The following is a 12,487-nucleotide window of genomic DNA, read 5'->3' as shown; positions in this document are numbered from 1 at the left end:
GGAGATCTAAAAGAAGCTCGTGGCTCCTGGCTTTGGCTCCAGTCATGGCCCATCCTTGACTGTTGCGGCCATTTGAGTGTGTAAAACAGTGGATGGAAGATTCTCTTGTGTAACTCTGCCTTTCAAATAAAAATGAACAAATCTTTAAAAAATAAAAAAAGCTAAGTTGTCAAGCAAAAAAAAAAAAAAAAGAATCCTATAAAGGAAACATCTCATGAGAAACCTGTGTGTCTGTAGAGCTAAAGAGAAGCAGTGACACTGGGGTTAATGGTGCAGGGTTGGGGCCCCCTACCCCCTCACTCTCACGGGTGTGGGGTGGGCTAGGCAGGCGGAAAGACTAAGCTTGGGTAGTTTGTGAAATCTCCCCAGGTGATTCGGTTTGTCGCTGGTGAGAGCCCCTGTACTGGCAGAAATGTGTGAAAACCACACTTTCCAGCATATTAATTGTGAGAATAAATACTTTGCATAATGCAAAGCTTGTGCCTCCAGCTAATTTGCAGGCAGATGACACAGCGCGAGGAGCCTCTGATTTAGCAGAATAAAAACTACTTGTAACGGAACAGCCTCCCTCTGTTAAGTCAGGGGTGGTGGATTAACGAAGGACCAAATTAGACTGTGCTCTCCCACGTTATTTATCAGCTGTCTAAACTTATAGAGCTGAGGAGTTCCTTTTGAGGCTTTCAGAGTTAGGAACCTTGAGAAATTTGAGGGGAAAAACATTCTGCTGACAGTGTTAAAAGAGCAGTCAAAAGAGAGGCTTCATTTCTTTCTTTCCCTTCAAAAAAAAAGTTACCCCTTCCTGTTCTAGTCCCCTAATTCCTTCCCTTCTCTGCTGAGTTCTTTCTCTTGCGTCCCCTTCGCTGGCAGCTGGAGGCATGGAGGGGCTGTGATGGAGCCACCGAGTGGGACTGTATGTCTGGGAGCCCTCTTGGTGTGGGCAGAAGAGGTGTCTTTGTGGAGTGGGACCATGAGGCTGCAGCTCAACTGGGCAGGCCAAGCCAGGCCTCTCCAGGGAGACCAAGCCAGTTGCCATTCTTAGGTTTCCTGAAGGAAGGCAGAGAGCAAGAAGAAAGCTCCTAACAGAAGGCTCCCATGCACAAAGGGTGTGTGCACCCAGGAGCACTCACACTGACACACACCCTCAGAGGACCAGGTGCCATTTTTATACCCAGGTGTTATGGACTGAATTTTGACTCCCTACAATTCATATGCTGAAGCTCTAACTCCAAAATGGAGACAGTGCCTATAGTGAGATGAGTAAGGATAAACAGGTCATTAAGAGCAGGGTCCTTGTACACCAGGGCTGGTGTCCTTACAAGAGGAGGAAGAGCTTCCCGAGGCATACACACAGAGAAAATGCTGTGTTCCAAGGAGACAGCCTGCACCAGAGACCAACCTTGTGGGCACTGTGATCCTGGGCTTCAGTCTCCAGACTGTGAGAAAACACATTTGTGTTGTTAAGTGTCTCCCCATCCCAACCTATGGTATTGGATATGGCAACCGGAGGTGACCAATACACCACAGCCAAGGCCTTCGTTCCCAGGTAGAAACACCTGCCTGAAGTAGCTACCTGCTCTTCTGGTTCAGGTTATCTGTTCTAGAACACATTCAACCCTTTTTTTTTTTTTTGTTTTTGTTTTTTAATATCTATTATGAGAAAGACTCAATGCTGGAGGAAGTGGAATTTAAGATGAGTCTTGCAGCAGATCGGCCTGAGACTCTAAGCTGCGGAAGGAGCCTGTCCCAAGAGAGGAAAGCAAGCATTTGAGGTCCCGCGAGGGCATAGAGATGGTTCAGTTCTGCATCGGCATCAAATACAGAGCAAAAGTGGGGAGGAGGCAGCTTGGACAACAAGAGAGAGCATAAGAGGCCTTGAATGCCAGGTTACAGAGTTTCTTTCTTTCTCACAGGCTCATGGAGGACTTAAAAAGTTGTGAAGAGAATGATAAGACTGACATATGCTAAAGAGGGAAGGGTGAGGAGACCTGGCACAGTCAGCCTGTATTAGCACATCATGCTAGCATCACACTTCTCACCTCCTTTAACCCTTGAGACAACTGCCATTTGGGCGTGAGAAAGTTGAGATGCACAGAGGAGAAGGGACCTGCCCAAGACCCCACAGCTGATCAACAGTGGAGTTCGGATTCAAGCACATGGCCAGCGCCAAAGCGAATGTCCTACCCATCCAGCTGTTTAAAATCCTAAGCCCAGCATCCATGTCATTGTCATCTACTTTCCTTCCAATCAGAAGGGTCATTTTAACTAACAGAGCTGGAATTCACAGTGTTTTCAGAGTTCACAGCAAAAACTGTCAATGCCCAGGGCACGCACCTTTATATTGCTCAGTCTTCTAAACGAAGCAACATGTGAGCTGGTGCTTGCTGTCTGTTCCTATTATAAACACAGACAATGGGTCAAGGTGAACATTTTCTCATTATGTCTTACAGGATCAAAGTAACCAATGATGGTGATGTGAATATAAAGCTGCAAAAATGTGTAGGCACAGCAGCATCCCTGGGTGAGCAGACACCCTAGCATCAGCTATATTTTCATCACAGTTGAAAGTTACTTTCAAATATTCTCTGCTCCTCCAATCCTCCAAGACCCTTTGTCTCAGCCCACTTCTGCTGCTCTAACAGTATGCTGCAGCCTGGAAATTCATGTTTACGATGAAAAGAGGTTTACCTTGGCTCACAGTTCTGGAAGTTGAAGAGCATGGTGCCCGCCTTAGCTTGGCTTTGGTGGGAGCCTCACAGTGGAAAGGCAAGAGTGCACATGGTGAGAGAGGCAGCAAGAGACACCAGAGGAAGCTGAGCTTGCTCTGTAACACTCCGCCCTCATGAGAACAAACCCACGCATGCAAGAGAGGCGTTAATCCCTCTCACCGACCTAACCACCTCTCGTAGAACCACCAGCTTTCCCACACTGTGAAGCTAGGTACCAAGCCTCAACGCTGAGTTTTGGTGAGGACATATTCAAACCGTAACAGCAAGCAATAGCCAGGGAAACACATCATTGCTTTCCGCACCTGCATGAATGGCAGACACAGTAAGGAATGCCAGGGATCACATGATCTTTCGGTGCAGCTGCTCTTTCCAAACCTCAGATGTATTGAAAAATGAAGAAGAGTAAGAATTAGGGTAGAAGAGTTAATGCTCCTAAAATACGAAAAGCAAATCAAACCCTGGTATATTTCAGGAGAATTTACATATTCTGAAATGTGTACTCTTTCAAGGGCTGAAATTTATTTTTGAAGTAATACTTACAGAAGTGACTTGGGGACTGTCTGTAACACTGTATGCAATGACATCTACTTGAAGACACAAATGTGTCTAATGGTTTGTCAGAGGAGAGACAAAACTGTTGAAAGCCATGCTCAATCCAGTACACTCACCATGTGCTGTACACCTACTGTGCACTGGCCCCAGGACTTGTATTGGGACTAGATAGTTCAGGATAAACAAATGGAGTCACGTCAGTGTTGTTGACATCTTTGCTACATATTTACTTTAGGAACAAATCCTGAGAGCTATGCCTCCCAAAAACAGACAGCACATTTTTTTTATTGCCTTGCTGACTCCTGCCCAGGACCCACTCTCTCCGACTTCCCTGTGAAGTCTTCCCAACAATACCAACCTCCTCCCCACTTCAGGAAGGCAGTGAGGCTGAGATGTGTATGTGCATGGGTTTGTTGGTGCATGGGTCACGTTTTCCCACTTTACCCTGATCACAGAGCCACTTCACACTTCTCACACTGCACGGTAACTACTGGATATTGCTCTATTCCTTACACAGCCCCCCGCAGGGCCTCTGCCGTACCTCAGCACGCCTCTATTTTCAGGGCAGGAACAAGGCCTAGTGTTATTGCTGACATGTTTATTGAGTCACTGAGTGACTATTTCAACAGGGAGCTGTATCTTTCTGACCCCAGATAGCATGACACTCAAACGATCTGCCTGGTGGTGTGTACCTGCACATAAACAGATTTCTGGATAAGATGATTGAGGTGTACAGGCGACTTCTCCCCAGGTTCTTGTAAAGGGGTACAACTGAGTAAGAGTTGGTGGTTCCTACACACTTGCTGGGCCCTGGTTCCCAGGGACAGAGTGCAGGTGCGTGGGGTCTGGAGAGCAGGATTTTTTACATCTCCAGTGATTCTGATATAAACCTCAGGTCACGAATCCCTGGAGTAGATAATGTTGTGTCACTGTAGTTTATATTTCCTTTCCCCTCTTCACCTCCAGGCCGAGCCATCCCTGTCAGCCAACCATTAATACTGAAGATGAAATCAAAATAGTTCTACTCAGTGCCTTCACTATCTGGCTAGAGTCAATGTTAATTTCTGATAATTAAGCAGAAATACAGCCGCTAGATGACACTTGGAAATACACATGCACTAGTCATTCAAACGCAACAGAAGTGGGTGTGCATCAGAACAAATCGAAGGATGGTGATTTGGGAGGTCTAGGTGAGCATCACTACAGGGAGGTGGTGGGGAGAGAAAATTAGCCCTCACGACAAGCTGGCCTCTCTCCAAGCCTGACCTGGCACCGCCAGCCTTCTCAGCGGCAGATTTCAGGGCAGCCGTGAACAGCAAGGTCAGTATCAAGTCAAGAACGTAAATACAGCACTGAAGGGAGTTGGGGAAAACTGGCATCTTTTCCAGGGGAGAACTGGAAGACAGAGTGTCCCCTTCTCTGTCCTTCTCTGATCTGATTGGGGAGGGCTGGCAGGCGGGAGAGTCTGTCCTCTAACAAGAGTGTGGTGGGATTGTCTGCTCCCTATTCAGATCCCAAGTCCTGCACATCGGGGTCTGTATCTGGGTGTGGCCCGCCACAACAAACCCAAGGAGCCTGTCAACAGTCTTCAGCCACTGCCCCCGCTGGGATGGGTCTGCAGTCTCGGAAGTCGGGTACTGGGATCGACAGCCACAGACCTGACATTTAGTGGAGAAGGAGCCTGACCTTCACTGAGGTTTCACTGTGAATAATGCACTGGGGGAGTATGCGACTAGTCACAAAAAAAAAAAAAAAAAAAAAGAGAGAGAACCATCATTAATCAAAACACAGGTAGACATATTTGGCATACAAACAGGTACAAAATGTATAATGCCTACATGTTCTGCTGACGTCCTGAGGAGGCGTCTGGTTAGTGACTATTTTAAGAATCCACTGATTGGAATGGTTCATTAAGAAAGAATGAGTCTAAAAAATGACCCTAGGTTTGAAAAAGGCCACTGAATAAGTCTGATAGGCAAGAAAATCACGGAAACTGCTGGGGACAGCGTGGCGAGGGTGTTTTGCGCTGTCATTTCAGCCACAAGTGGTCTGCGTGGGGCTCCCCGGCTGCCAGGACTGGTAGAGAACTGCCGAGCCAGCAGCTCCGGCCTGAGCAGGCCTTTCCTGGTAATGAGGGTTAGCTGGGGGAAAACGGCACAAAGAGGAAGCGTGTGGCTTCCGACTGCAGGCCAGGCAAGAAGCTGCTTTTTCTCAAGACCACAGCCGCGTGTGCCTTGGATGTTGTCCTCCAGATTGCTGTGCTGCCCAATAAAGCAGCGGTAGCCACACTGGGCAATCAGAATGCAGCTTGTGTGATCCGAGATACACCGCAAGTACGAAACACCTGCTGGACTCCAAAGTCTTAGCACAGGCCTGCCTTGATGGTTCTGCACGTTGACTGCATGGTTATCTAACCTTTCGTATAGACTTTGGGTTAAATGAGATACGTTATAAAAATTGATATCGGCTGGCACCGAGGCTCACTAGGCTAATCCTCCGCCTAGCAGCGCCGGCACACCGGGTTCTAGTCCCGGTTGGGGCGCCGGATTCTGTCCCGGTTGCCCCTCTTCCAGGCCAGCTCTCTGCTGTGGCCAGGGAGTGCAGTGGAGGATGGCCCAGGTGCTTGGGCCCTGCACCCCATGGGAGACCAGGAAAAGCACCTGGCTCCTGGCTCCTGCCATTGGATCAGCGCGGTGCGCCGGCCGCAGCGCGCCGGCCGCGGCGGCCATTGGAGGGTGAACCAACGGCAAAGGAAGACCTTTCTCTCTGTCTCTCTCTCTCACTGTCCACTCTGCCTGTCCAAAAAAAAAAAAAAAAAATTGATATCATCTGTCTCCTTTGAACATAGTTTTTAGAAAGCCTTAGGCTATCCATGTTTCTTGTCTTTGACTGCCAGAGTGTTGATTACAAGAGGCTGGGAAGAGTGGGAGGGATAGAGGGAGTTTGGATTTAAAAAATAGGGGAAGCTGGGTGTGGCTCACTAACTATGACAAATGTATCACACTAATATGAGATGTTAACAATAGGGGAAGCTGGGTGTGTTTTATGGATTGTGACAAATGTATCATGCTAAGATATTAGTAATAGGGGATGTTAGGTGTGGGCTATAAGAGAACTCTGTACTACTTTATGGTTTTTGTTTTGTAGATTTAAAACTACTCTGAAGTAAAAAGTTAAAAAAAGAAAACTCCTACAGATGATATTCAGATGGAAGTGTTTTTGCTTTCTTTCAAATCTACACATGAAATGTCTACTACTGTGCTATTAATCTATCAATTAAGAAATCCAAAGAGCTGGGAACTTGGCACAGCAGTTGTAACCCTGCTTGTGTCCACATCTCACATCCTAGTGCCTGGGTTCAAGCCTACTTCCACTTCTTTTTTAAGGTTCATTTATTTGAAAAGCAAAGTAATAGAGGAAGCAGAAGAGAAAGAGAGAGAGGGGTAGAGGGAGGGGTAGGGATGGAGGAGAGGCAGAGGGAGAGATTTTTCCATTTGCTGGTTCATTCCCCAACAGCTGGGGCTAAACCACGCTGAAGCCAGGAGTCAGGAATTACATCTGGATGTCCCATGGGAGTGGCAAGAATCCCAGTGCTTGGACTGAAACTTCCCAGGTGCATTAGCAGGAAGCTAGATAGGAAGCAGCGTAGCCAGGATTTGAACTGCCACTTCAATATGGGATTCAGGCATCCCAAGTGGCGGCTTGACCTGCTGTGCCATAGCATCTGTCCCCCACTTCGGACCCTAGCTTCCTGTTAATGCACAAAGGGGAGGCAGCAGATGATGTTTCAAGTACTTGGGTACCTGCCACCCATGTGGGAGATCTGGATGGAGTTCTGGGCTCCTGGCTTTGACTTGTACCAGTCCCGGCCATTTTGGGCATTTGAGGAGTAAGATGGGAGATTCTATCTGTCTTTGTCTGCCTTTTAAATAAAATGAAAAAAAAAAAATCAAGGTTACAGGTTACATATATGTACATGCAAACAGGTATAAAATGATTATATTACATAATCCAGTTAAATAACACTTTCATGAAACCCAACATTCCCCCTTAAAATATCAAACACTTAATTTTCAACACTTAAGAATAACTGTGCATCAATTACAGATCTAAACCAGTCATATTAAGCAGATAATAATTTGGGACATGCTCAGGCTGACTTGCCCCAAGTGGTGGAGTTGGAAGCATACCAGGGGATTCCAATTCAATCCCATCGAGGTGGCATGTACCAATGCCATCTCACTGTTCCAGGTGATCAGTTTCAGTTCACAGTTGGTCATGGTGAAGGGACTGGGAGTCAAAGGGAGCACATAGACAAGTCTAGTACCTGCTAACGCTAACTGATGGAGTAAATAAAGGGGAGAGTGATCCAACATGGGAAGTGAGATACTCAGCAGACTCATAGAATGGCAGATGTCCTAAATAGCACTCTGGCCTCAGAATCAGCCCTAAAGGCATTCGGAGCTGGCTGAAAAGCTCATGAGAGTATTTCAGGCATGGAAAGCCAAGACACTCTGGCAAAAGATCTCTGTGAGTGAGATCCCAGTGGAAAGAACAGGTCATCAAAGAAGGAGGTACCTTTCTCTGAAGGGAGGAGAGAACCTCCACTTTGACTATGACCTTGTCTAAACAAGATAAGAGTCGGAGAACTCAGAGGGCTTCCATAGCCTTGGAAACTCATGACTGGAGCATAGGGAGATTACTGATGCCATAGACAGGAGTGTCAATTGGTAAAGTCAACAACAGGAGTCACTGTGCACTTACTCCTCATGTAGGATCTCTATCCTTAATGTGCTGTACATTGAGATTTAATGCTATAACGAGTACTCAAACAATATATTTCACTTTGTGTTTCTATGGGGGTGCAAACTGTTGAAATCCTTACTTAATGCATACTAAACTGATCCTCTGTAAAAAAAAAAAAAAAAAAAAAAAAAAAGAAAGAAAGAAATTATCAATTCCCAACTTGACTCTCACTGGGATTAAACATGACAATAGGTCTGATCTGATTTCATCATCATTTAAAAAAATCATCTATTATTTTTCACTTTATGTTTCTGTGTGGGAGCAAACTGTTGAAATCCATACTTAATGTATACTAAGCTGATCTTCTGTATATTAAGATAATCTAAAATGAATCTTGATGTGAATGGAAGGGGAGAGGGAGTGGGAAAGGGGAGGGTTGTGGGTGGGAGGGACGGTATGGGGGGGAAGCCATTGTAATCCATAAGTCGTACTTTGGAAATTTATATGCATTAAATAAAAGTTTAAAAAAAATATCAAACACTTGCCAAGTCAAAATAGTATCACTTCTCAAGCATATTAATTTCTTAAATTTAAAAGAAGATGTTAAAACCAAACACACAAACAAGAGAGAATTCTACTTCTAAACAAATTCCGGGCTCAAGGCTGCTACTGCCGGCAGCAGGACTGGTGTTGGACACCGGCCTCAGCTGGTGAGTTTCAGGGTGTAGGGGTAAGTCAGCACAGTTAATGTGCCAGTGGAGGCATCTGGCAGGGCCAGACCCCTTGCTCCAGGCCCAGGGGCACCTGCCTCGAGTAGATGGGGTGGGGAGTGGGGCTGTGCTTCTCTAAACCTTTCCTTCTTAGGGATCTCCACACCCAGGCAGGCATTCATGGCCTGAGGCTAGATAGGAAGGTAGGCTGGGCCAGCGGGGAAGCTGTGGGAATAGGAAGAGCTAAAAATCCCTGGCTGTCTGCCCGACAGATCTGGCTGGATCTCAGCTCCAGCACAGGGGCTGGCTGGCCTTGGGCAAGTCATTTCCTTCTCCTGGGCTGTCTGGGGGAAGGAAAGGAAAGTTCTAGCATAAGGAGGCCATGAAGCTATTCCTGCTTAGCCCAAAGGTGAGCAAGAAAAATGTTCAGTGCTATCTATTTGATGGTAGCACAATCCAACTGACCACCAAGGAAGTGACTAAAAAAACTACCACTGCAAACTTATGAAGGCCCGAATCATACAATACAAAGAAGTCAGGGAGAGACACCAAAGAGTTAAAAAAAAAATCATAATATCCTTAAGTAATGACAGACCCAGGAAGGGATTATTGAAGGATATTCGAACCACTGGAAGAAAGAGACCTTGGAATGGGGTGCTCACGAGGGCCCGAGGACTTACTAACTCAACGTCTGCTTTGGCATTTGGTTGAGTCTGGCCACCACCACCTTACCCAAAAGATCAAACTGACGTTGGGGACACTGGAACAAGCTGACATCATTTGCACACCGATGTGATGCAAAATAATGCACAGGACTTTACTTAGGAAGTGTTCTTGCCAAAAGATATTTAGTTTCCATCTGATAATAGGCCTCTCTCTAGAGCGAAGGACTTTTAGGAAGAGAAGAGCAAGTTCAACAACACTATGTAGGACCCTGTGTAATGTGTGGGAACCATAAACAGGCCTGGACTCTTCCAAAAGTCACTTACAAAGAGCCGCAAAATGTTCTATTTTAAAGAAAAGTTATTGACCAGATGCAGCAAGTGGAAATGACCAGATACAGGATCTGCAGGTAGGAAAGTGGTTACCAAAGACAGTTTGGGACAGGTGGGGACACAGGACTGTGGACCGGCTATTCTGTGATATTATGGAGTTACTGTTAAGTTTCTTGGATGTAGTGATGGTATGGTGGTTATGCGGAAGAATGAGAATGTTCTTGTTCTCAGGGGATACACGGTAACATATTGGAGGTGAAGTGTCCAGGTGTTTGCTACTTTCAAATGGTTCAGCAAAAATTTATATCATATAATAATCCATATATAGGACTGGAAGAAGGGATTAAAGCAGATATGGAAAATGTAGAACAAAGGGTGAATTTACATAGAGGACATACAAGTATTTGTTTCATGATTCTCCCAGGCATCCAACTAAAATGGGGGCGGGCGAGAGACAAAGTGAGGGAAGATTCACCAAACAAAAGGTCCAATTACATCATACTTCCTTTAGAATCCCCTCAACATCTATATTCAGGTCAGCTTTGTTGTGTGCCCTTTCATTTGATACAGATTTTTTTTTATTACTTCAACAAATTTCATGTGTGATCTGTGCTTGTTCAACCAACAGAGCCACCTGTCTCAGCTTCTTTGCTGGCTGACATCAAAACCAAGCCTGAAACAGCTCCAACAGCAGGTTTTAAGAGTCCACCAGGTGGCTAGGAAGCCTAACATAGCAATCCCCAACCTCCTGGAACTGACAGCTAATTCTTTATGAGGACAGTTTTTAAGCCAGTAAGACTGGATCCAAGGTGGTGGGGGTGGGACAGCCCGTGGGCGCTCTCTCACCAGCACAGGTGGAGGAAGGACAGGTCTCAGGTGCCAGTCACCCAGGCTGCTGAGGCTTAACACTAAAAGCATGCTGTGCCCGAGTTCCGAGGCGCAGAGCAGTCACTCCGGGTTCATTCTTGCGGCTGGGAGAGCTCCCGCTGAATCCAATCTGTGATGCTTTTAACACAGGAGAGTGCTCCAGAGATCTGGATTTAGAGAGTGGAAGTGGGTGTCTGGCTCTGCTGCATGCTAGCTGTGCAACCTCGGGGCAGCATTCTCCGTGCAGGTGCTAGGGATGCTGTGTGGAGACAGCTCTCTTCACTGTGTGTCCGGGATGGGGCCAGGCCTCACAGGACGCTGAGCAGCCCCACCCCCACCCCCTGTTGCTCCACACACCAGTGATGCCTGTCAGTCTATGGGAGGAAGACAGGGCAAACAGCCACGCTCGCCAAGGCGCCCTCTGCCTAGACATGGGCTAAGTTCTCTGGGCCTCATTTTACTTGCTGATAATATCGGCTTAACCACCTAAGAAGTAGCCCTTTATAAATTAACTATGCAAAAGATACCCTAATATGCATGTGAGCAGACAGCCTGCAAGGTAGGGACCAGGGGTGTGGGGTGGGGCCAACCACCTGATCCCCAGGTGAGACCCATCACAGTTTTGTCTCTCCAGCTAATCAGGAGAACACACGACAGTGCTTCAAGGATGCCAACTCGAAAGTGGAAAATGTCGGCATATGAATACTGCTACAGACAAAACCCACAGCTTGGTGTGGATTTCAGGGACAAGGCACATGGCAAAGAGATGGGCTATTGAGGTAGATGAGCAGTGCAGATTTCAAAGAATCTGGTTTAGGAGTCCACTCAAGCTAACCTGGAATGAAAACGACACTTCTTATAGTGAGCAAGTGATAAAATGATGGCAGGAGCCACTTCAGGGACCAAGATTACAAAATAATTGGGGTCAGCGCTGTTGCGCAGTGGGTAAAGCCACCACCTGTAATGCCAGCATCCCATATGAGTGCCAGTTCAAGTCCCAGCTGCCCCACTTCTGATCCCACTCCCTGCTAATGTGCCTGGAAAGGAGCAGAAGTTGGGCCCCTGCACCCATGTGGGAGACCCAGAAGAAGCTCTGGGTTCCTGGCTTCGGTCTGGCCCAGCCCTGGCCTTTCAAATAAATAACATCAATCTTTTTTTTTTTTTAATTTATTTGACAGAGTTAGACAGTGAGAGAGAGAGAGAGAGAGAGAGACAGAGAGAAAGGTCTTCCTTCCATTGGTTCATCCCCAAAATGGCCACCATGGCCAGAGCTACGCCGATCTGAAGCCAGGAGCCAGATGCTTCTTCCTGGTCTCCCATGCGGGTGCAGGGGCCCAAGCACCTGGGCCATTCTCTACTGCCCTCCCAGGCCACAGCAGAGAGCTGGACTGGAAGAGGAGCAACCGGGACTAGAACCTGGTGCCCATATGGGATGCCGGCGCCGCAGGCAGAGGATTAACCAAGTGAGTCACAGCACCGGCCCAATAATATAAATCTTAAAATAAATAAATAAATAAAGTAACCCAGAAGAGAATGCCCTACCCTTTCTGGGCACAGGGCTGACTTTTAAAAGGACAGACTTGAGAGGCCTATTTGCATTTTGGAACAATGCTTCTGGAAGGGCAAGGCTGGCTCAGGCTGCTGCAAATGGCTCCACATGGAATGGGATGCTCTGAGTGACAGCTGAGTACAGGGTGAGCCGAGGGATCTGTGTTAGGCTGGGCCTGACCCAGGGGCCACAGATGGTCTTAAGGAGATGGTCAGGGAGGCCTGCAGAGCCTTCTCGGGCAGGAGGCTGCCTGCCACACTCCTCGAGGAGTTTAGGTAAGAGTGCATCGCCTGCCCTTGGTCCTTGGTCTGGTTGCTTTCTGGGCTGTCTGTCCTTTCCTTT

At 47.0% G+C, this 12,487-nt stretch overlaps 1 protein-coding gene across 8 annotated transcripts in view; it reads right to left on the bottom strand.

Moving 5' to 3' along the window:
- The window catches only part of FYN (FYN proto-oncogene, Src family tyrosine kinase), a 229,125-nt gene that overhangs the window by 114,195 nt on the left and 102,443 nt on the right, over window positions 1–12,487 (bottom strand). Inside the window, exon 1 of one of the 8 annotated variants that reach the window (XM_089333785.1) lies at window positions 2,686–2,770. The exons of 6 other annotated variants lie outside the window; for them this stretch is intronic. The gene's annotated coding sequence lies outside the window, so the exon portion shown is untranslated. Of the gene's footprint in view, window positions 1–2,685; window positions 2,771–12,487 lie in introns of those variants that run through there. One more of the 8 variants, XM_089333787.1, reaches the window with a different exon arrangement.

The sequence above is a fragment of the Oryctolagus cuniculus genome, chromosome 5, assembly GCF_051225735.1.
Source record: "Oryctolagus cuniculus isolate XC-2025 breed Fujian yellow rabbit chromosome 5, ASM5122573v1, whole genome shotgun sequence".
In the NCBI taxonomy this organism is placed as follows: domain Eukaryota; kingdom Metazoa; phylum Chordata; class Mammalia; order Lagomorpha; family Leporidae; genus Oryctolagus; species Oryctolagus cuniculus.
This window is presented reverse-complemented; position numbering and strand designations above follow the sequence as displayed.